We start from the raw sequence: 21950 nt of genomic DNA on the forward strand, positions 1-21950 counted from the left end.
ACTGAGGACTGAAACTGGGATATGTCATGCTTCCCCTGCTGCAGTGCCTGCTGAGGAAGGGGTGCCCGTTGGGGTGGGGTGGTATCGCCTGGGATCTTCAATCTGTCGGAGCGCTTGGGTCAATCTGGGAGCACGCTTGCTTGTTTTAGACACTCTGGCAGCCAGGGAAGGGGGAGAAAGGCTGGATCACAACTCTGTGCTCCAGCTTCTGAAGTCTTTTAGGCACTCCATGTCCTTTTTTGGGTCCTTACGTGCAAACTTTCCCTCCCAGGGCTGTCAAGGGGTGACTGCGGACATTAAAGCTGGTAACAGGATGAGATTGTAAACGTCTTCTGGAAGCACACAGCAGAGCCCTTTATTGTCAAAATGAAATACATTTAAAGTGCTTAAAAACTCATCCAGAAATGTCTTTCCAAATGAGTAAGGCTTGGCAACTCTCCCCCTCCACAGCCTGAACGCAATGTAACCCTTCTGTCTTCCCCTTCTCTTCAGGGCAAATGCAGATACCCAACAGCTACTTAAAGGGTAACGTTCCGTTATAAAAATAATCACACTCAAAATCCAAATTATTTTAATTGCAGTCCTTATAAATAGCCACAGAACAATCACACGGAAAGCGATCAGAAAACAGTTTCCCTTCCCCCTCTCCTTAGTATGCTCGACAGGTTTTGTTTTGAATCTCTGAGCAAGCAGCTCCTTTGTAGCTCCGAGCATCGTTTACCTCCCCCCACCTTCTTATGCGCCCCGGCTGGGAAAGAACAGAGAAAAAGTTGGTTGGAAAAGCACCAAAAAAAAAAATCATCAAGAGCCCTGGACAAAACTTCTCCGTGAAAAGTTGAATACTGCAAGCCACGGTGCGCATTTCTGGGCCTAACCCTCCGGGTTACAGGGCAGGAGGGTGATGCTCGCAGGGTCGGGACTGCCTCCAGCGCCGTCGTTCCCCCCCCGAGGTACCGGTAGCTGCCCCCCCCGCCCCGCCGTGCGCGCAGCGCAGCCCCCTCCCGCCCTGCGGCCGCCCCGGCCCCGGCCCCGGCCCCAGCCCCGGCCCCAGCCCTTACATGGACAAATCTGCCTGCAGGGAAAGGCAGGAATTTGGGCCCTTGACGTCAGCCCCGGGCAGAGCGCAGCAGCCCGGCGGGGCGGGAGGCAGCGGCCGCCGCTTTCGCTTTTTGTTTCGGGGGCGTCCCGCCGAGCTCGGGGCTGCCGGTCCCCCCCTTCCTCCGCCCGAGGGGAGGTAAGGGCCGCGGGGGGCGCGGAGGGGCCGGGGGGAGGGATGCAGGCGGCGGGAGCGCCGCCGCCGGGGGATGCAGGGGGGCGCGGGAGGGGGCTGGCAGGACCGGAGGGCGGGATGCGGGGGGGGCCGGCCGGGGGGGTGCCGGCGGGGCGCGGGGGGGCGCGGAAGCGGGGGGGGCGGGAGGGGCCGCCCGGGGGACGCGGCGGGGCAGCGGCGCGCAGCGCGGAAGGGGCCGGCGGGCGGAAGGGGCCGGCGGCGGGGCCGAGGGGCGGGCGCGGCGGGGCGGTCCCGGGCACCTCCGCGGCCCCGTCCCCGCCCCCGGCCCCACCTCCCCCCGGCGCCTCCTCCCGCCGCCGCCGCCGCCGCGCTCGCCTCCGCTGCCTCCTCCCCCCGAGGTATTGTTGCAGATAATAACTTGCCCCCTTCCTCTCCCCCCCCCTCCGCCCGCCGAGGCAGCTGTGCAACAGCTGGGGCCCCCGGCCGGGGCGGGGAGCGCTGCCGGCCGCCTGGGGGGGGGGCCGCGCCTGGCTCCTCCCTCCGCCCGGGGCGCCGAGGCCGCCGGGGGGGGGGGGCCCGGCCCGGTGCGAGCTCGGCGGCGGGGCGGGGGCAGCTCCCGGGTGCGGGGCGGGGGGAAACTTCCCCGGTGCTTCAGCGGCTGGGCTGCGCGGCCCCCCCTCTCCGCGCCGGGCAGGGGCTGCCCGCGGGCCGGGGTCCCCCCGCGGACGGCCGGGGCTCCCCCGCGGACGGCCGGGGCTCGGCGGCGCGGTGCTGCCGGCCGCAGGTGCACCTGGCCCGGGCGGGGGCAGCCGCGCCGCCGCAGCACCTTGCGCCGGCCGACCCCTCGGCCGCGGCTCGGTAGTAAATAACACGTTGAGTAAAGCCCTGGCACTTTTTATACGCCAGGGGAGGCCCACCCTTCCCCAGCAGGTAAGGACGTAAAAGTTTCCCACACCCTTACGTCACCCTGGGCTTTTTTTTTTTTTTATAATTTTTTTTTTCTCCCCCTTCTCTTGCCCTCCCCTTTTGAACAGTGAAATCTTATTCCTGCCATTGTTCAGGAGCACTCTCCACGCCCTGGGGCTGTGCTGGGGAGAAGGCAGTGCTCCGGAGTAGGAGGTGTTGATGGAGAAACTCATGCCGTAATTGCTCTGGCTACTGTACCTCGAGGTGCAGTTTGGCCCGTTGGTGAAACAAACGAGTGTTGGATTATCCTGCTTTGTTTTGATTATTTTTTTTTGTTTGTTTTTTCTATGCCTGTACCAGTTGACTTTTTGGCCCAGTTGTTTGTTTGTTTATGTTGGGTTCCTGTTTGGTATCTTTCTCTCTTGCTGGGTGATTGGTACACAAAGCTTTAAAAGCTTGCAGGAACCGTCAAGCTTGCTGATGTGTTGTCCTACACATCCACGACACCTTGGCCCGGGTGCAGAACGTGGTTTTGACCCCTGTGAAATGCAAGGTCTTTCATGGAAATGTTTAAGTTTTTGTAAGCACTCTAGATTTGAGAATTTCTTTGCCTCCTTGGACTCATTTACCTGTGGAGTTTGTGCTTATACCTTCCAGGAATGATTTTTGGGGCAAGATCTGAGAGAGAGAGAGAAGGGTGTCCCTGGATGTGTGGGAGCTGGGTGATAGCAGGTGCTGGCTCACCAAGTAATTACAGATAGGGGTAGGGGATATTAGGAAGGCTTGGAGCCAGGAAATGGGACACAGCATTTCATCTGTACCATGTCCACTACCAACCGTGTTCATGGTGGAAAATGGTGGTCGCTGTCCTGTGTGTAGCCCAGCTTGCTGTGCAGTGGCACAGTTTGGGGATCTGAGGGACTTTCTGATTATCTCCACCCTTGCTGCAGCAGGACTGGCCCAGGCAAGGCTAAGTAGTACCCTGGAATATGGGATTTCCCTTGGGAAATATTTTCATCTGAGGATAAAGATTTACTGTTGCAAACTTCCCTCTGCCCGTTGGCTTACTCTGTCCCCGCCTGTCCGCCCCATGACCTTTCATCCTATCTGTCACTCCTAAATTTAGTAGCTCTGTTATTCCCCTCTTTCGGTTGTTTAGCCTTCGTTGGAGGGTTTTTTCCCTGCAGGATGGGCTGCCAGAAGGTGATGGTGTGGGTGGTGGCTATAGGGCCACCTGGAAGCGAGCTCCTACCTTCAGTGTCGAATCCTGCCTGCAGCTCCAGTGAGATGCTGACGCTGCTAATGGGGCCTTCAGCCCTGCTGCCCTCTGATCGTTGAATTTCATATATAGTTTTCCTTTAATTATTTTTTTCAGTTGGTTTTTTTTCCCCACCAGAGTCAGCTTGTTTTGGCTGTTGTTGGGAAAAGCTACCAAGCTGCGGGAACCTGGTCCAGGATGGTGGCAGCGCAAAGTCCTCATCAGTTATGGTGCTGGGGTCTCTCCTGCCATCAGATGTCTTCTGGTTCTTGTAGGGTCTTCTCCCAGCCCTGAGGTTGGAGGGCCTGTTTGGAGCACATGGGTTGCTGAAGATCACCATAGGCTTTTTGTGAGTCTCTTGGCTGGAGAGAGGTGCCTGGTAGTGGGTGGGTGGTGTGCGATGAGTCTGTTGGACTGTGAAAATGAGCTCCTTGTGCACAGAGAGGGCCCTTGAGTGATTTTTTTAATGCCCTCTTCCCAAAAGTCATCCCCAGAGTGTGTGCGTTGTGTGGAGGCCGTGGACATGTTGGCTGTGCACATGTGCTGTGTTGCCAACGGTCCTGCTGTCCAGAAGTTCCAGTCAGGGATACGCGGCCTTTGTATGCTGCCTGGGTAAACTCTTGGGTGGAAATGGAGGACGCGTCCAGGAAAATGACGCTAAAACTGTGTCTCATTGAAGCTTCTGTAGGTACAGCCCCAAACTGCAATGCATCACTGTTGTGCGGTCTCCACGGTGCGTGGTGCCCAGGTCGGTGAGGATCACAGCTTTCGTTGTTGCGCGGCTGTCTCTGTCGTGCAAGTCCCAGTCTCTCGGTGTGGTTGGTACCAGCTGCCGCCCCATAAGCTGGCTGGGCAGAGAAGCTCCAATTTCCGTTTCACTGAGGTGAGATTTTCACCTTTGGAGCATGTTTGGAGATCAGCCCGGGTGTTGGGGCAGGATACTGGTGAGCAGGCCCATCTCGGTGCAGGCTCCAGCTCCGTGGGTCCTGTCCCCTTCTGTTAGTTGCCATTTGGACAAGCAGTCACCCAGCTTGGGGGGGTAAAAGCGTTGAATGATATTGTCTGTGATGTGGTCTAGTGAAACCAGGGCAAACTGGCAAAAACCTGCCTCTAGATTGATGGGCCAGGAGTGGATTTCAGGTCCTGTATCCCGGCAGTCATGGTTAGGGTACAGAAAATCCCAGGTTCCTGTGCAGTTTAGCTGCCTTGTCTCATGGAAACTTATGGAGCCCATCGGGTCTCAAAGTTGCATTGCTCTGAATATCATCTTCAGCTGTCACTAATGAGGGGTAATGGGCTCTATCTTACCAGAATCGGGAACTGGTGGAGTGTAATTCAAGCTTTCAAATAATGAAAGTGCAGATTCAGCTGTGTATGCCTTGCTAAAGCACTCGTTTCTCTAGGATGTTCAGGCGTGAAGCTCCAGAGCTGGACTAGTGAGTTTTGTGAGGCACCTAATAGTGTCAGCTACGGTCTAAGTGGAGCTGGAGTGCTTTTAAATATATAATATGATTGTCAGTATGTACTTTTAATTAAAACTCATAGTATGAGTTACGGTGTGGGGGTTCACGGTCAGAGTAGAGACAACACTCACTTAATTTCAAAGCCTGACTGTTGCCTTGTTTGTTAAAATCGCTGCCTGTGTTTGTTTGTATAACGCCTGACTATAAAACTTAAGTGACTCCCTTCTGGTCAGTGAAGCCTGGTGTATGCAGTTTTGCAGAGGGATAGTAAAAATGGTGGGTAGCTGGAAAACCTGAGGGAGTTTGAGCAGTAGTTTGGGAATGCTCCTATATAAAGGACGCATGTTAGAAAGGTGTCACAGAAACAGCGAGTGCTGTGGAAAAGGGGTCTCTGTTCCTTTGTACCAATGCAAGGCAAGGTGTAAGTGGCTGATGCAAAATGAACAAAATGAAGTGCTTTTCCATGTCACTAAATGGTGGCATTCATCATGCAGAATGTTGCTGAGGACAAGAATTTAGCCAAGTCTGGAAAGGAGATGGGATGGTTGTATGAATGTCAGGTACATTCAGAGTTATACCAGCTAGTGGTGGTGCCTCTTATATTGTAAACATCTCATTGGAAAGAAGAGATTGTTTCACGCGTGTTTCTCTGAAACATCTCTTGCTGACTATAGCTGGAGAAAAGCAGTAGCTTGGGTGGATGACAAATTGTAAAAAGACGGTTTCCGTGCATCTGTGGAAACATATACCCTCAGGGTGCTGCAGTGGTTTCTCTATTCCTTTGCCCATCATGGTTGTGTGAACAATGCATCCTTGGTAGCGTTTTGTTCCTCGTTCAGCGTCTGAAAGCCTGACACGGCTCTGCCTTTCTGCTAATGAACTTTTCCGTCCCTGACATGGCTCTGGGCAGCACCCGCACCCTCCGCTCCAGCTGGCCCTGGACCACGCTGGGTTTCACCTCCAGCCGGTCATCTGTGCTCTTCCCTGTGCAGCCTGTGGCAGCCCTGGTAATCCCTTCAGGTGGAGGGAAGTCCCTGTGGATGCATGGAGAGGTTTTAAAGATGGCATTGGGATGACGAAGAATTATACATTTCTTTTAGCTACATCTGTGCTTTTTACGTACGTTATTTTTTTGATGGAGAGAAGCCTTCAGGCAAGCAAGATGAATACCAAGTCTATGTGACCCGCCAGAAGTCTGGGATTCAGCATCTGTGTTTGCTGTGTGCACACGTGAGCGAGACAGCAATGCTCTTGCCTGCTTTTGGTCCTCCGCAGCCTGCTTTTTTACCCCGGTAGCTTCATCATCTCCCTTTGCTCTTGCTCTCGTAGCAGGGTAATTCTGCTAAAAGCTAGAGAGCTTACTGGAACTGCAGCCACACTTCAAAAGCAGGCAGGAGCGGAGGAGACGGAAACCATAGCTTATCTAAGGATGTGGGTTATCTGAGGGACGGATTTGCAAGGAACGATACCTTTAAAGAGTGTGGGTTATATGTAGGAAAATACAGGACTTGAAATAACTTTATGAACAACGGTTCCAGAGGAGGGATTAGAGGGAAGGTGCAGCAGTTGGCCTTCACATGTGCATTGGGATGCTGGAGGAGAACATTGGTAAAGTCTGAAGAGCTCTTTTTAATTTAGTGAGCTTTTTGTTTTGTAAAATAGAAACAAACAGAGAAAAGAGAACAACAAATCAAACCGAAAACCACAGACCAGAAAAACCCCACAAAGTTTAAAAGCTTTCTGAGAGCTTGTGCCGGCCCCAGAAGCGGGGGTTAGTGGGGTGCAAGGCTCGGCTCTTTCCGTTCCTCCTGGCACGGCTGGGCAGGTAGGGCTCACGCTGTTTCCAATCCAGACGTGAAAAATAAACCTGCTACCCACACTTAATCGTTGTGATTAAGGTTACCGGTAGAGACACCTCGGTGGAGATTCTGCTTTCATCTCAAAAGAGCTGGTTTCAATCACGTTCTGAGCAAGCGCAAGAGCTGGCATGAAAGTGATAATTTTTAAGTCGCTGTCAGCAAGTCTCTGTCATTTTAGACTGTCAGTATCTGTTGTTGGGATCTGTGGGTGACAGTGACACACATGTGAGTCACTCATAAGCACTTCCAAACTATCGCAATATGCTCAGGAAAAGAAAACAAACATCGGTGGAGCTGTGGGCTGCTGGTAACCTTTTCTTAGAAAAAGATACAAGCTTTTGAGATTGCAGGCTGCTAGTGAGGGTGTTTTCTGATGTCCTTGATGCCACAAGGGAACCTCGTAATAGTGATTCCTCGGTAACCCATAAATTGCTTCATTTGGTTTGGGGGGGTTGGGATGCTTGAAGGTCTCCAGTTTATGCCAGCTTTGTTTCTGTGCGAGAGCCCCTGTCAGCCCGCTTTGGGGTTTCCCGATCTGGCTGGGAGGGATCCCATTTTGTGCCTAAGTGGGCTTATGCATTTGAGCATCCCCTAAGTAGGTGCCATTCAGCACTTGGCTGCCATCCTCCCCCTGTTACCGCTGCCCAGTGATGCTTCAAGGCAGGCAAACTTCCGCCAAGTCTTGGATGATTGTGCCGCCAGTGGAATAGTTAGTTGAGATTTAATATGGCCATTATCTTTAGGTAATAAAATATCAACTAACTTGCCATAACTATCTTGTTTAATGTCTATTAAAAGCCTCACATACTTCATTCACTGGGTGAAATTTAATAGAAGTTCATCTAAGCATTTATTGCTTATTTAATTTAAAAATAAGTTGATCTCCACAGTTGGTAACAGGCACTGAGGATTTAATTAACATTCAGTAAACTACCCTGTTAGCTCCGAATTACACAGTCAGGTCTTGTTTATGCATCAATTTGTAACTTCCCCCTCCCCTTTTTTAGGCCAGTGGATTTCATTGTGGGGAGCTGCAGACGTCTCCTCTTCTCCCTTTGCTCCTGCTCTCTCCTTCCAGCTGGAGAGCCCCTGCCAGGGCTGCGCAGCTGAGGGCCGTAACGCTGCTGAGGAACCAGGACCCAGCTGCTTTATTGTGGGACCAGCCTGGCCAGCTGGGCGCAGGCAGGATGGATGGATGGAGGAGGCTGACAGATTATGCTGCAGACCTTGAAGAAGGGGCTGTACAGCACAGTGGGGTGGGTAGGGATGCACTGCGTGATGGGGTAAAAGCGGTCCAGCTCCAAGCCTTAGTTAAGCATAAAAGAGCAAATTTAAAATATCTCCTCTAGGGCTTTTTCAGAAATGTGGCTGGCTGCATGAAACTCAGGTTGGTGAGGGTGGTTTTTTTGATTTTTTGGAAGAGAAACTTAGGGTGCTTCACAGGTGACTTGCAGGCGGTCCTGGTGCGGTTGCTGTGTTTCTTGTACCCCAGCTGCAGTGGTTTATGTCTCATAACGTACATGTGCATCTTGGATGTGCTGCGTGCACGTACCCTAAGGAGCTCTCTCTGTTTCAGCAGTTTATTACCTCACCTTAACAGACTTGAATTACTCCATGAAATGAGGCGAGCTTGAATGAAAGCGAGGAGTTTCCCAGCCAGTGTGTGGCACGAAGCAACTGGGTTGGGAGAGTGATTGGATTAGCAGCTGATAAGTGGTTGTAACTCCAGCTGCTGCATCTCCCCTGCCTTGCTCACACGCGTGTCAGCTGCGTTCCTGCTTCAGCTCAGCCCCGAAGGAGATCAGCTGGCTTGAATTTCACACACCTCATCACTTGAGGTAGAGACTTGATGTGCTTTTCATGGGTTTGGGCAAATCTTGAGAGCTACCTCAAGCTATTACTGTGGCCAGGACAAGCCTTTAATCTCGATTTCCCAAGAGAAACAGATAGTGACTGTGGCAGCCACATGGCAGTTCTGTAGTTAATTACAAGCAATGTATTTGGTTAAAAGAATGGTGTTAAAGTTGCAAAGTCCAAGTGCTCCGAAGCTACAAAATGCCAGAATGAAGGTTGTTGATGAAACCTTGATTTGGCCTCCCCTGCAAGCGGGTATTATGATATAGCCACTTAATTGCCAGAGCACCTACTCTTTGTGCCCAGGGTGGAAGGTGATACTTAACGAGCAGCTCTTCATTTTCTTTTCTTGTTCAGTGTGTGGCCCCAAGCCTTATATAATACATACTATTCAAACTCGGGACTGAATGCAGAATTATTAATTTCCTTTTGTGCTGTTCTGGAGTGCTCTTTGGTCTTTCATTGGAGTGCTTTGCAAGTTGGGGGGGACTATTTTTGCAGTGCTTTCCTGAGGTGAAGGAAAATTATTCTTGCAATTTTACTGTCAGGACACTGAGGCTTGTAGAGTAGTGAGGCTGGGAGTCTTGTGTCATCCCTGACACTGAAATCCAGGAGAAAAAAGCCAGTTAGACCAGGGTTGTTCTCTTTAATTTGCAGTCATAACTGATAATCAGAGAAATGGTTGAAAAGAATTGTTTGTAATTACAGACTGAAGTTAGCATCCTTTCCACCTAACTCTGGAGATTACTCTGAACTGCTTATTGCAGTTAAGCCTATCTTTACAGTCCATCTCCCCCATCTTTTCTGCTTTTACCTGCCTCTTATGCATTATCATCGTCATCTAGGGGCAGATGTACTGGGGGCAAGGCCTGTACTTACCTTGCATGGGTATTGAAATGCTTAGCTTAGTATGGAAGCTGGTCTTTGCCTCTGGCATTTAGAAACCAGGGCAGTTTAATGCTGTTGAATCTGAAACATGATGGTGAGGAGGTCCAGAAATGAACCACAGAAATGGTTAAGGTCCAGGTGGTATTTATGTATAAAAACATGTTTTGACGAGTAGAATATGGGTAATGGGGGACTTCACATCATCAGCTGGACGCTTCCTCAGTGGCTTGTTTGCCTGCGTACAGTAAGACTGCCATTTTTTTAGGGTAGTTTAAGCTTCCTTTAGAGCTGTGGTGGTTCTCCATCACTTTTGATCCCACAGGCCATTTTTTGGGAGAATGAAAATTATGCCTTCCATAGCACAGTTCCACTTCAGTGCTCTTTTAAAGAATCCATTTCTTTCTCTGGTTCCTTGGGATACACAGAGTCGAGCTTGGAAAACACGGCACTGCATCTTTGCCATTTAAGGAGGGCTCGGTGAACTTTCCGCGGAGTAAGTCTGAAATTCAAGTGTATGAGTAATCCAGCTGAACTCTCTGCAGCTACTTGTGTGACTAAAGATAAGCAAGTGTTTAAACACTGTCCTGTACCTGAATCCCAATTTGCTCCCAAGGCAGACAGATGGGGAAGAAATGATGGGCAAAAGGTTTAAAGTTACCTGGGGAGATGTCTGTCTGCTTTTCTTCTGAAGCGGTGCTGTAGCATGCAGAATGGCCGTAGCCTCACTGCAATGAAGAGTCGGCCTCGTAGAGCGCAGGAGGTCATATTGTGAGTGAAGCAGACAAGTTGCAAGCCTCTAACAGTGGCATTAAGCGTCAAATTGTAGGGCGGAAGCATATTTTGGAAGTTAAGAATAACGCCTTGGGCCTCCATGTCGTTGCGGGGATGAGTGCGGCGTTCTTGGCACGTAATGCCTCTTCGAGTGTCTCCCTCGGTATACGAGATTTGGGAATGAGGCCAGAGCAGCAGGTGAACTTAAAACAATATAAATGAGTGTGTCTTTCCAAGGCACTCCGCCCACCCAGGTTCTCAAAGCGTCTGGGTGAAAGGATGGCAGCTTACGGAGTGCCTGTGCGCCTCCTTCCATGGCTTGGCACGGCGTGTTTTGCTCTGCTGCGTGGGAGAGCTGTGAACTCGGGGTGTGCGGAGGCTGGGGAAGTCGGTGGAGAAGTTTTTAAGGACCGCATTATAGAGCAGGAGGAGAATGAGCTACGAGAGCAGAGCTCATTGCCTTACTACACACAAGGATTCCTGTAGTGGTGGGTTCATTTATAAGTTATTCTGTGTGAAGTTAGCTCCCATCCCCTCATTGCATACACGACCTATGGGTAGTGTTTTGTGGTCACTGTTTCTGCAGGTGGGTATTGGATATCTCTGAGGATGCAGGGCAGATAGGTTGGCATCACCTTGCCTTTTGTCATGGTTTAACCCCAGCCAGGTTGGCATCACCTCTGTCCCAGCTGGAACCAGGACACCTTTGCACTGCCTGGTGTATTGTCTTGCTGTGATGTACCCTGGGGTGAAAAAGAGAGGACTCATGCTCCGGTGTGTTACAATGATCATCTGTGCTGGTAGTGCCCCACCTTGTCTGGGGTCAGGCCACTCACCGGGGTGTCATACCCATACCTGCACCACTCTGGTTCCCTGCCTGCTGGGCTTCCCTGGATGCCGTAGCCCAAGCCTGTGGTCTGTATGCATTTGCACGCCTGAGGTGGTGTTTTAGGTCTTGGGTCATGCCGTCATGTGCAAGAAGTCCTAGTGAAAATGATCTGCTCCGGCTTTCTTCAGTGTTCAGGGCAGCTGTCTGTCTGCATCGGCTGCTCCCCATCCCTTGAAGGTGAAGTGCAGTGAGGCACAAGCAACCTTATGGGTGTTTGCAGCAGCTCTTGATAAATTTCTCATGTCTCAGATGATTTGATTCATACCTGATTAAGGGTGTGCCCAATTTCATGGGTGGAACTGGATGTACAAAGGTAGCTGTGTGTTATCAGAAATTCCCACATTGGATCATCTGGTTTAATTCTAGCTGTCTTGGTAGATGCACCTGCTAGGATGAGAATATTTTCTGCGTGTTTTAGTTGTGCACATTCTACCTGATATGTAATGGAAGTGATTGCAGGTGCTCTTGATCTCCAGAACAAGACAAGGCCTATCCATCTAATGAAAGACATGAGTAATTCTGGGTATGGTATTGGTATGCTCCTGGGCTCCTCTTCATCCTTCTCTTTGTTTTTGCTTCCATATTCCGTGGACAACATTTTCTTGTGTTGTCTATGTCTCTAAATTTGACCTGTGGCATCTTGGGCTGAGCCTGCCGCTTGTTACGTTGCCCAAAGGAGAGTGGTGAGTCTGCCAAACTGTGCGTGTTGAAGTCCTGTGAACCCCAGCAGAGAGCACAGACTGCACACGTGGAATGGCGTCTGGGTCTTAGGGGCTCCTGCCCTGGGAGATGAAGATAAAGTGGAGAATGGTGAGAGAAGAGCAGAGCGATTGACTTGAGGACATAAAGACTGATTATGAGGGAAGATGAAAAGGATGTAAAAAGTGTGTGTTAGCAGAATGTGACTAAGATGGAGACCTGATAAGTACTGAAATGTGTTTGCGGAGGAAAGGGGAGCAGTAGCTCCTGGCAGAGCAAAGCTATACGTCTAGGACTTGCAACTTGGTGCAAAGCAATTCTGAGTCACAGGAGCGTATGGCTCCTGTGGCCCTGCCGTCACAAGCCATTGCCACCTATAATCCGTTTAACAAACATGCTCGGTTTCATCTGAAACCTACTTGGGCTCTTCCCTGTCCTTCCTGGGGAGTTCATCTCCCTCATGGCTGTTTATCACCATGGTTTCTGAGCTGTGCAGGCTCGCTGTCTCATTCCTCAGCTCTTACTCACAGGAGGCCTGTGTGGGAGGGAGGGACACCCAAGAGAAATGTGAAACTTGATGCAAAGTCCCTTGCCACGAGGAATTTGGGTGGCTGATCTGCTGCAGCTTGGCCTCTGCGAGCCTGCCGGAGATCTGTGGGCTGAAAGTCTGTGATCTGCAGCCCTGGTGGGGCTCCAGAGAGTGGGATGGAGGTTTGAGGGAAGGTGGGTTTCTCCTGCAGAGGGTAACCCATATGGCATTTGGGGGCTCCTGGTAGAGCTGCACTAGCCCAGCTTGTTAACAAAATTCAGTTGTGCAATTGGATAGGGTAAAGTAGAGGAGGGGAGCAGTATGACTCACTTAAATTAGCAGTGACCAAAAGTGGGCTGTAAGCTATAGGTGACACCTCATCCCTCCATCCTAGCTTCATACAGTAAAATCTGGCAGGGGAGATACAGCCATATGTGCAAATATAGTATGTGGGTTTGGGTCTTGGTCCAGCATTCACATCCATAAATAGGTCAGCCCCTTCCTTACGACCGCATTTGTGTGCACTTTACAAACATGAACCAACTAATCCCAACAGATGTTTGGCAGCCTCCTGAGCCCACAAGGAAGTTAAATATCATTGCACTTTGCTAGAGAGATGCCCAGGATTCAAATAACACCTGCTGGAAGAGCCAGTCTAAGCTGGGGCATGTTCATGGCTGTGTGGGTTCAGCTTTGTAGAGCACCTGCTGCTGCTGTGTTGGGCTGGTCTGAGCAAAGCAGCTTTCCCTGCCTTCAGCTATGCAAGGGCCAAGCTGTGCTTCCATTGAAATCAAAGACACCACTTTTTTTAGTTTTTGAGGGGGAATGGGATTTAGCTCTATGTTTGCACACTCATACTTTATTAAAATCCACTTGAAAGGAGGGAGCCGTGGATTTTGCTTGCTGCCTGCCTTTGTCTGCATGCTGACGTGCCCGCCTCCTTGTTGATGGTGTGTGAAGGCATGATGCTCCTGGCTGGCCTGAATCCTTTGCTTGCCTCCCTCTCTTTCTCCAGTTGTGAACATTTAGTTGCAATCTCCATGATGCCTCAGAGGTCAAGCAGGTTATTTGGATGTGTGTTGCTGAAGCAGCAGTTTATTCTGGAGTTGTCTCTGGACTCTGCAGTTCGCGATTCATGTCCTGGCTGTTCCTGCTCCATCCCACCATGAAGTGCAGCCCCAGCCAGCTGCTGCAGATAACACACTGAGGACCAGGGAACTCCACTGCGATAACTTTGCTTGTATGGAGTATTCGGGGATCTCGGATAATGAATGTCTTGCAGCCTTTTTTGTCAGGAGAGGTTTGCTCAGTGTTGTATGGGTCGGAAGCTGCCTGACGCGTTGCTTTCCCCTGAAAAAGAAAAGGCTATTTGTCTAACTTTACAAAAAGAAAAAGAAGCTGTAGCATATCATAGAGGGAGTGAAGAGTAAGGAAGGCCTCTATATGTCACTGTAGTCTGCAAGGTCCGTATTTATCCTCTTAATGAAATTCAGCTGCACAAGGAGGAAAAACCAGGAATTGATCCTCTTCATATGGATCATTAGTGCCCCAACAGCCTGTCTGCAAAGAGCAACGGGGAACCAAAATGAGCTCCTGCTGCATCTAATTTTTTTTTCCTGGGTGCTTTGAAAGGTGATGGGGATGCTTTAGACACTTGCTTTCTTGCTCAAGCAGGGCTGAGGATTGTACTCGTTTCTCCTGGCCTCTATTTTGTGCTCTGGCTTGATGGCTGTCCTGATTTTCAGGCAGAGTTATAATTATAAGGCTGCTGAGTGGAGAGGGAGGCAGTGATAGGATAGTTCTGGATTACTAATAAATCAAGGACTTTCTTAGGTGTTTCCTCACTCAGATCTTTACCGGTCTCCGTTAAATATGGATGACAGCTCAGGATACCAGGGGGTGCTTCTAACTTCTCAGTTAAAGCTTCCTGAAAGTCTCCTCAGGGCACGGACCCCACCAGTTTTTGCCGTTCAGCATCTCAAGGAGAAGTCTTGTGTGTCTTCTGCGATGACGGAGACTGTGGATCATGCCTCCTCTCCCTCATCACTCTGAACCTGCTGCGGTTGCTCCGCGTGTGCCAAGTGCGTGCATCTGACTCGCCCCGTGCTGCCGGCTGCTGCTGCCTGGCCTTTTTGTCTGCATTAGTTTAATTGAGTGAGGAGCTTGAAGGAGAAGCTATTCATTCCCCTGGTAACTGTGCTTGACAATCAGAAGTTATTCTGGGGGTGAAGGACCGGTACAGATTTGTTTTCCTTGGCTGCAGATCCGTAGCCCCTAATAGTTTCTCACTCGTCTGAACTGAGGTTGACTTGCTTTGGCAGTAATTAAAAGCCAAAAGGATAGGCAGTCCTCTCCAAAATAATTACCATCTTCAGTGAATGGAAGAAAACTCCACTTGCTCCCCGTTTGTTTCCAAACCCCTCCGTTTTGCTGTGTTACCCTTGCACTGGCCATGATGCGTGGGAGGGCCCCAGCAGGGCCAGCAGCTCCATCCTGGTGCAGGGGGAGTTTGTGCTTGAATCCTTTCTCTGCTTTTGGACCAAAGGGTAAATATAGGAAAAGCATGGACTTATGAAAAATTTTATGAAACCTAATAGTTGCATTTGGGAAGAAGGATGTGTTTTCTCGGTGGGAAGCCACTAAAGGTGACAGAGGCAAGTGCGTGCGCCCTGTGTGCAGGAGCACGTTTTTATCTTGACTTTTTATGGGCTAAAAAGCAACAACAAAAAAAAGGTTTTGACTGCCTGTGCTCACTACCGGGAACCCTGAATGCAGCAGCTGGAGTTCCTAGATAGTTTGGTTTCTATCAGTAATGGGTTTCAGATACGCATTAACTTTGATTCATGCGTTGTTCTGGGCCTGGTGATGTAGTGGAAGGTGTCCTCTCTCCTCCCCGTTTGCTCGACCTCTGCTTTTGTCATGTTTCTGTCGTGACTGGGGCTGGGCCTGCAGCAGGAGGAGGACAGAGGGTATCTTCCCTTCAGCTGGTCCTAAGTGTCCATGGAAATGTTCATGCTCCTTCAGTGCAAATCGGAGGGGCTGTCTGAAGTCATTACTGGGTTGAGGGCTGGAAGATGTCCAGTCCAAAGCGGTCAGGCTCCCTGGGAGTGAGGGCTGGAGCCCTGTGGATGCTGCTTGCTCTGTGCGTGCAAAGGCAGAAGCACATCTCCAGTCTTGCTACTTATCCTCACCATTCATGGTGGGGTTTTGGCCTCCGAGCGCCAGCTGGTGTAGGAGGAATAGCCGTCTGGGCAGTGGTCACCAGCTGAATGCATCTCCTCTCAAAGCAGTGGTACAGGGGTGGGCAGAAGTCTCCCAGGACCAGGTTCAGAGGCCGGGGCAGGATCAGCTCCATCCATAATGCTCCTTACGAGGATGTGCCTAACCTGCTGTTGGAGGTTGGTGATGGCAGCTGTGCCTGCTCGCCTGCAATCCCTTCCTTTGCTTTGCTACCTTGGGTGCAGGAGCGGGTCATGTTCACTTTGCACAGGGAACGTTCGTTCCCAAAGTTGCTATGCTCAGCCGCAGGGCTTGCAAGGAGCAGCAAAGGGCCTGTTTCATGAGGCAGTATCTGGCTGTGCCCTTAGTAACAATTTTTTTTTTTGAATGCAGATTGAGTCCCCTGTTTTAATTGACTAAGAATAAAGAACTTGAAGAGGGTATGAACCCACGACCTCGAGATAAATAGTTTCTTATTGAGTCCCTGAGCCCCTAAGCCACCCCCTCTTCTGAGAGTAGTGTGGTTTAATCAAAGGTCAGAGGTTTTGTCGTCTTTGAGAGCCTCAGAAAAAGAGGGTGATGCGAGCAAGCTCTCCTCGGTCCTCCGTGACTGCAGTCATTCTTGGCCTGTCAAGTTCCCATTGAGCTTGCTGTGTTTGTCCTCTGTTCCTCGATGATGGCTCTCTTGACCTTCTCTGGTCTCTGTGAATGCTGATAAAGGCCTGGTGATCAAGTCAGCTGTGTTTCTGGGGGTTGTAACTAGATATACAGTGGCTATGGGCAAATGGCTTATGTGAGGCTGCTGTGGGCCTCTGTGTGCAACGTGCAGATTTGCAGGCTTGATAGGACGCAGTCTTCACTTGCCAGCTCTTCCCACACAGCCTCGCACGTGTGTCTCCTGTTTCTAGGCTGAAGGCCAAGTGTGGTATCTCACACACCGCTGTGTGGTCAGTCTTGGTAGAGTGTTGACTTGTGCATGGCCACTGCTGTCTGAGACATCGCAGTTGCTCGCAGAGGTCCCCCCTCATTTTATTCTCTCTGTTTCTTTCTTGTGTGGTGACCAGACGTGTGGCTGTACCTCTTGTAACAGGCGCAGTATCAGTCTGTCTTTCTCTTTGCTCCTCTCCTTCCTTCTTCCTGACTGCAGTCGCTAATGCTCCTTGAGCCTGGCTGAGGGCTGGCGTGGAGCTGGTCTTGCTTGCTTGCGTGTTGGGTGCTGGCTTCCTTGATGCTGTGCCAAGTCAGTCTTTTGAAAATATCAGCTGGCACGTCCTGGAGAGATCTTTGTCTCCAAAAGCTTCTGCAGTTCCTTTCTGTTTTTCCCCATCACCAAGCGCAAAAAAAAAAGAAAAACCCCCAAAAACCCCCCAAAACCCCAAAAAACAAAAAACAAACCCACCCCCCCAAAAAAACCAAAAAACAAACAAACCCCCCAAAAAACCAAAACAAAAACACTTGGCTTGATAACATAAATGCTGGCTTCAGGGCTGGTGACAAAATTCCTGCTGACAAGCTCAGTAGGGTAGGAGTAGGCAAGGACAGGTACGATGGTGGTGTTACGCTGTTAGGTGCTCCTGTGAATCACACCAGCGAGGTGGAAGAAGGTTGAAAAGACCTTTCTTGGTCTCAAGTGTTTTGTCCCTTCGGTGTGATGTTGCACCCATGCACCGTAGCTAATGTTTCAAGCAAATAGGTGTGTACTTTTCCAAAATACAGCGTTGGTGCAGCAGGCTGGAGGATATCGTGTGGCAAACCCTTGGAAAGAACACAGAGAATTAGTAGTCAAGAAAACTTTGTGCTGAGAAAACATCAGGTACATGGGGAAGAAGTGTGATCTCTTCCTGTGAGTACTGATGAGGTCCTGTAAGGGTGCTGAGGATGTTTAATGTTTAACTTTGCCATTCTGCAAACCAAAAGCCTCTTTCCACTGAGAAGCAGGAATGCAAAGTGAACCAAATCGTACAGGTCCAGGGTGCAGTTTTATAGTCACTGTTGGCACTAGGCAAAAAAATAAAGGAAATGCAGTGCAAGTCCAGTGTATGTACTTCTCCAGGTCATGATATAATGGCACACAGGGGCTAAAGACTTGCTATCCTTAATTTTTAAGGGGAGGAAAGATGTGACAATACTTGCACTTACTGTGCTGAAAGAAGTTATGTGATAAATCACAATCCGCTTTTACAGGCAATTAATTAAGCTCCTTTGGGGGGAGGATAATCCACAGAATTCCTGTGGAAGCCTGCATGGCTGGTTCTCCCGCACAGGGTAATGGAGGGATGTCCAAGCTCTACTGCCTTCCCTTTACTTGAGCCCGAGCCCCAGCTGGGAGGACGGGAGCGTGTATAGGGCTGGGTGCTGGGCAAACGGCATGACGGCTGCATGCTTGTATCCCCTGTCCCCACTGCTGTCACCTCAAGGGGGATAAAGTCCCTGCCTGAAATGTAGGAGAAGCGCGTGGAGCTGCGTGTCATCCCGCAGGCAGATTAGCAGGTGGTTGTGCTGAGGTAGATGGGCATTTGACAGCTATGCTGCGGGACGGCGTGTGCGCAGTCCTGCTGAGCCGGGGGATTAGGATCGCCTTTCCTTCCCATTGTCCTGCTGCTGTGTACGCTGGAGACCCCCTCCCTCATTTAGTTATTCGTGCTGGGCTGAGGCTCGCGCACCCCAGGGGTGGTGGCGATGATGTTCAGGTCTCCTTTGGGGGAGAAGAGGGGCAGCGGCTTTGCCATGAAGGTCTGGTGGCTCGGTGGGGTTAGGGGCAGCACAGAGCGCCCTCGCCATCATCCCAGCCCGGGAGCAGGGGCTCTGCGGTGGCAGGCCAATTTCCCCATCACAGGGAGGAAAGTGTAAAGCATGGCCTGAAACACTGCCTCTGCTAATTTTTTTTTTTTTTTTATTCCCTTGGTGATAAGGGCCAAATCAATGAGGAGCCTGGCTTCCAGCTGAAGTTGGGGTAATTTAGGAAATAAACCAGCTTTTTAATGTATTTTCTGTATGTCTCAGTCTCCATCTATGATGGAAGTAATGGTACTTTCTTGTTCAGAAGGTGGATGCATCCAGAGGCATCTGTGGTCCTCCTAGTCTTGAAATGTAGTAAGAGCAGTTATTAGGGCTTGTCAGAATCGCTCCAGAATTTTTTATCTGTATTTGGTATAAATGGCTCCTTTCTCAAAATGGAGTTTTCTGCGGGAAGCATCAGCTTGCAACTCAGTTCTTGTTTTGTAAAGGGAAAAAAAGTTTAGGGCTTTTTTTTTTACTCTGTTTGTAACAACATTTGTTGAAAACAAAAATGTTTTCATGAAAAGCAGTTGGTGGTGAGGCTGCTCCACTCTCTGCTGGCTGATTGCCATGCTTCCATGTTAACTTGGGCCTTTCTGCCCCATCAGAGCTTTTTCTGGTTTTGAAGGAATATACTTCCTTGGCCTCTCGATCCAGTTGTTTGGAAAGAGCAGCAGCTGCACTGAGAAAATCTTTTTTTTTTTTTTTAATACAGGTGTTTGAGGCCCCTTGTCGCTCCTTCCATCTGAAGGTACTTGTTCCAAGGCTAAAAGTGGGGCAGTTTGCTATTAAGGTATAAAAATGAAAGATGACAGCTAATGCTCGGTCATCCTTGGAGATGGGGGGAAGGAGGTGACAGGCATTTCTAAACCAGAGAGGTTTACTGGTCCTGGCTGGTTGTGCTTTTTTTGAACATCATGATGGATTCTAACACTTCCAAAAATACTTAGCCTGACCAAGTGGGCATGGGAGTGGGGAATCCAGTTGGTTGCCAGGTATTTGTTGGCATTTTCAAATGATCTGGCCAAAACTGGATAAAATGGAAGCCTTGAACACAAAGGCTATCTGGTCATATAGGCTCTAAGTTTTAAAAGTTTCATTTACAAATGGTTTTAAGAAGATTGATACAAGAGCCTGCGATGGTATTAAGGGTTTCGTTCTGGTGGCACCCAAGCAAGCCAGGGAGAAGGTGACCTTTGCCTTCAGATTTTGGCCATTTAAAGCCAAAATGGTCAAATGAACATTGTCCTTTAAAATAAAACTTTATAAAAAAACCCCTTAGATTTCAACAAATGTGCACAAAAATATGCCATCTCTGCTGTAGGAGACTTCGACTGAAGGGTGGACTGCTGAAGAGCCTGGGCTGGGAGCGGGGAGAGCCGGGTGCCTTCCTGACCCCCACGCCTTGGGGCACAGCACTTCTCCTCTGCTCCCTTGTGCTCTTGGTCACTGTTGGTCTGCTTTTCTTGACCAAGCATCTTAACGACGTGGGAGGCGTGTTAGGGCAGCATTCTAGTGGTGGTGCCTGGTGAGGATGGCCATTTCTCGGGGCGGGGGGGAACTACATTTTTTTGGTTTTGAAATGCAAAACATTATCCTTTATTTGAAACCTGGGCTCTGGGATGCTCTGGTACTGCATGAGAACTTGAAAGCGAAATCAATTATCCTTCTTTGATCATGAAGCTGGGGTGCATTCGAGTGAGAAAGTGAAACTGCCCCCCTCGTGCTTGAGGTCTCTCTGACCAGGCTTAGTGAAATGCAGACAGCAAACGGGGTGGGGGGAAGAAAAAAAAAATCAATGAGGCTGTTTTGAAAATCTTCCACTTCCAGTAGACTGAGGGAGTGTGAACAGCATGAGACTGGTAGCCTGTGCTTGAAAATACAGGGTCCAATCCTGGTGTCAATTACAGACACATAAATCACAGGCAGCGCTGCTGGCAGTGACGGGGAGCTGCTGAAAGGTCGCTCCAGCATGGGACCCGCAGCCTTTCTGGCATAGATGTGCTCATTCCTCTCGTTCCTTAGCCATCCTTCTTTTCTAGCTGTCCTCGTGCATTTAAAATAACAGGGGTACGACGTGGCTGGTCCTGCTGATGGGTTGATCCCCAACCATCGCCCAGTGGCTCCAGCTGAGAGCCAGTGGGGTGGCTCCTGGCTGCCATAGGTAGAGCTGTCCTGCAGCTTCCTTGGCCACTGCTTAAATCTGTCCTGCCCAAAATAATTTTTTTGTTTGTTATAATACAGCAGTCTCCATCCGGGAAAGCTGGATGCCATCCCTTTGATGCAAGCTGGATCTCATCCCTTTAGTGCTGCCATGCCACTGGAGTGGTCTCTCCTTCTTCCCCCTACTCTCCTGCTCCTTTTTTCCCCCTCTTGTTTTAGTCTCATTTTATGAACCTCAGGACAAACCTGAAAATCTAGTGCGACAGCAAAGATAAAAATGAGACCCCTGGCCCCAAAGCCAGGTGTGCTGCTGCTGCAGGACACTGGGGCTCCCATAGGGCAATGCTGTAATGCCAGGCTCTGCGCCCTGCAGTGTGCAGGGGCTGCCAGCGAGTTTGCTCTTTTATGGGAGCTAATTTTCCCCATCAGAGCTGACAGTCTGTGCTGCAGCCGGCATCAGCCTTCCTCCAGCGTGATGGCTGGACCAGGAGTTCGGAAGCGATAAGTCCCATTATGGCCAATTTTGACACATGGGGTTGTGGCAGATTTAAAAGCAGCTCCGTGCCGAGTATGATAAAGGAGGGGTGTGTGCTTCCTTGCAGATCAAAACTCACCATTCGCATAGTTGCTTCTTTACACCAACACAGGATCTGGCCTCCCAAATGGCAGCAGCCAGGCGTATTAGCTGTTGCTGTTTGTATGGATGACTCTCTGAGCAGGTGCCGCTGCTGGCAGCAGAACGGAGGAAACACGTCTCCAGCTTTTGTTATCTTGCGTGATCTTTTTATTAGATGACTTCAGCAGTGTACTTTTGAATTGAGCAGTTTAATTTTAATAAATGAAACCTGAGAAGCACAGAAGCAAACATTGAAAGCTGTTAGTCAGAGCCAGATCCTGCAGGCATCATTGTCCCGGGATAGCAAGATCAGTCCGTGTCTCTGGGTGGCTGTGTTCAAGTGCAAAGCTACCCATGCATATAAGCTGAATTTTAGATCAGGGTTGGACTCTGAATTGAGGTTTGCATGCAAGGGGTCTGATTTTCTGATGTGTGAGGGTGTGGAGGCCTCAGACGGCTCCCTCAGCGCTGGTGGTGGCCAGCACGGCTGAGGATCAGAGCTCCCGCAGTGGAGGAGATTACGTGAGATTTCTGAGTTTGGGGACTTTGGCCAGCAAATAACAAATATATTGGCACAGCATGGGAAAGACTTAAAAATACGTATGTCAGAATGGGGCAGGCTTTTACGTGTGTTTCATTTAAAGTGAAAAGGTCAGATTGAATAGGGTTGTTGTCTGGGGACCTGTACGTGCACCTGCCAATCATACGGGGGGGGACCTGTGTCAGTTCGTGATGATGGCTGACTCACTGGGAGCTTGTCTGCGCTTAAAAATTGATGACTGGAACGGGTAAAATGACAATTTTCCTTGTGGCGGTCAGGCTGAGCC

General features: G+C 50.1%; 1 protein-coding gene across 10 annotated transcripts in view; it reads left to right on the forward strand.

Moving 5' to 3' along the window:
* The first annotated feature begins 670 nt into the window (after nucleotides 1-670).
* The window catches only part of LPP (LIM domain containing preferred translocation partner in lipoma), a 353105-nt gene continuing 331825 nt past the window's right edge, over nucleotides 671-21950 (forward strand). For 6 of the 10 annotated variants that reach the window (XR_015700425.1, XM_087739192.1, XM_087739191.1 and 3 more), the window contains exon 1: nucleotides 1563-1629. The gene's annotated coding sequence lies outside the window, so the exon portion shown is untranslated. Of the gene's footprint in view, nucleotides 1235-1562; nucleotides 1630-2124; nucleotides 2162-21950 lie in introns of those variants that run through there. The other 4 variants (XM_087739193.1, XM_087739197.1, XM_087739195.1 and 1 more) reach the window with 3 other exon arrangements.

Source organism: Nipponia nippon, unplaced genomic scaffold (genome assembly GCF_047370975.1).
Source record: "Nipponia nippon isolate SJK-2023a ecotype South Korea unplaced genomic scaffold, ASM4737097v1 scaffold_7, whole genome shotgun sequence".
Classification (NCBI taxonomy): Eukaryota; Metazoa; Chordata; class Aves; order Pelecaniformes; family Threskiornithidae; genus Nipponia; species Nipponia nippon.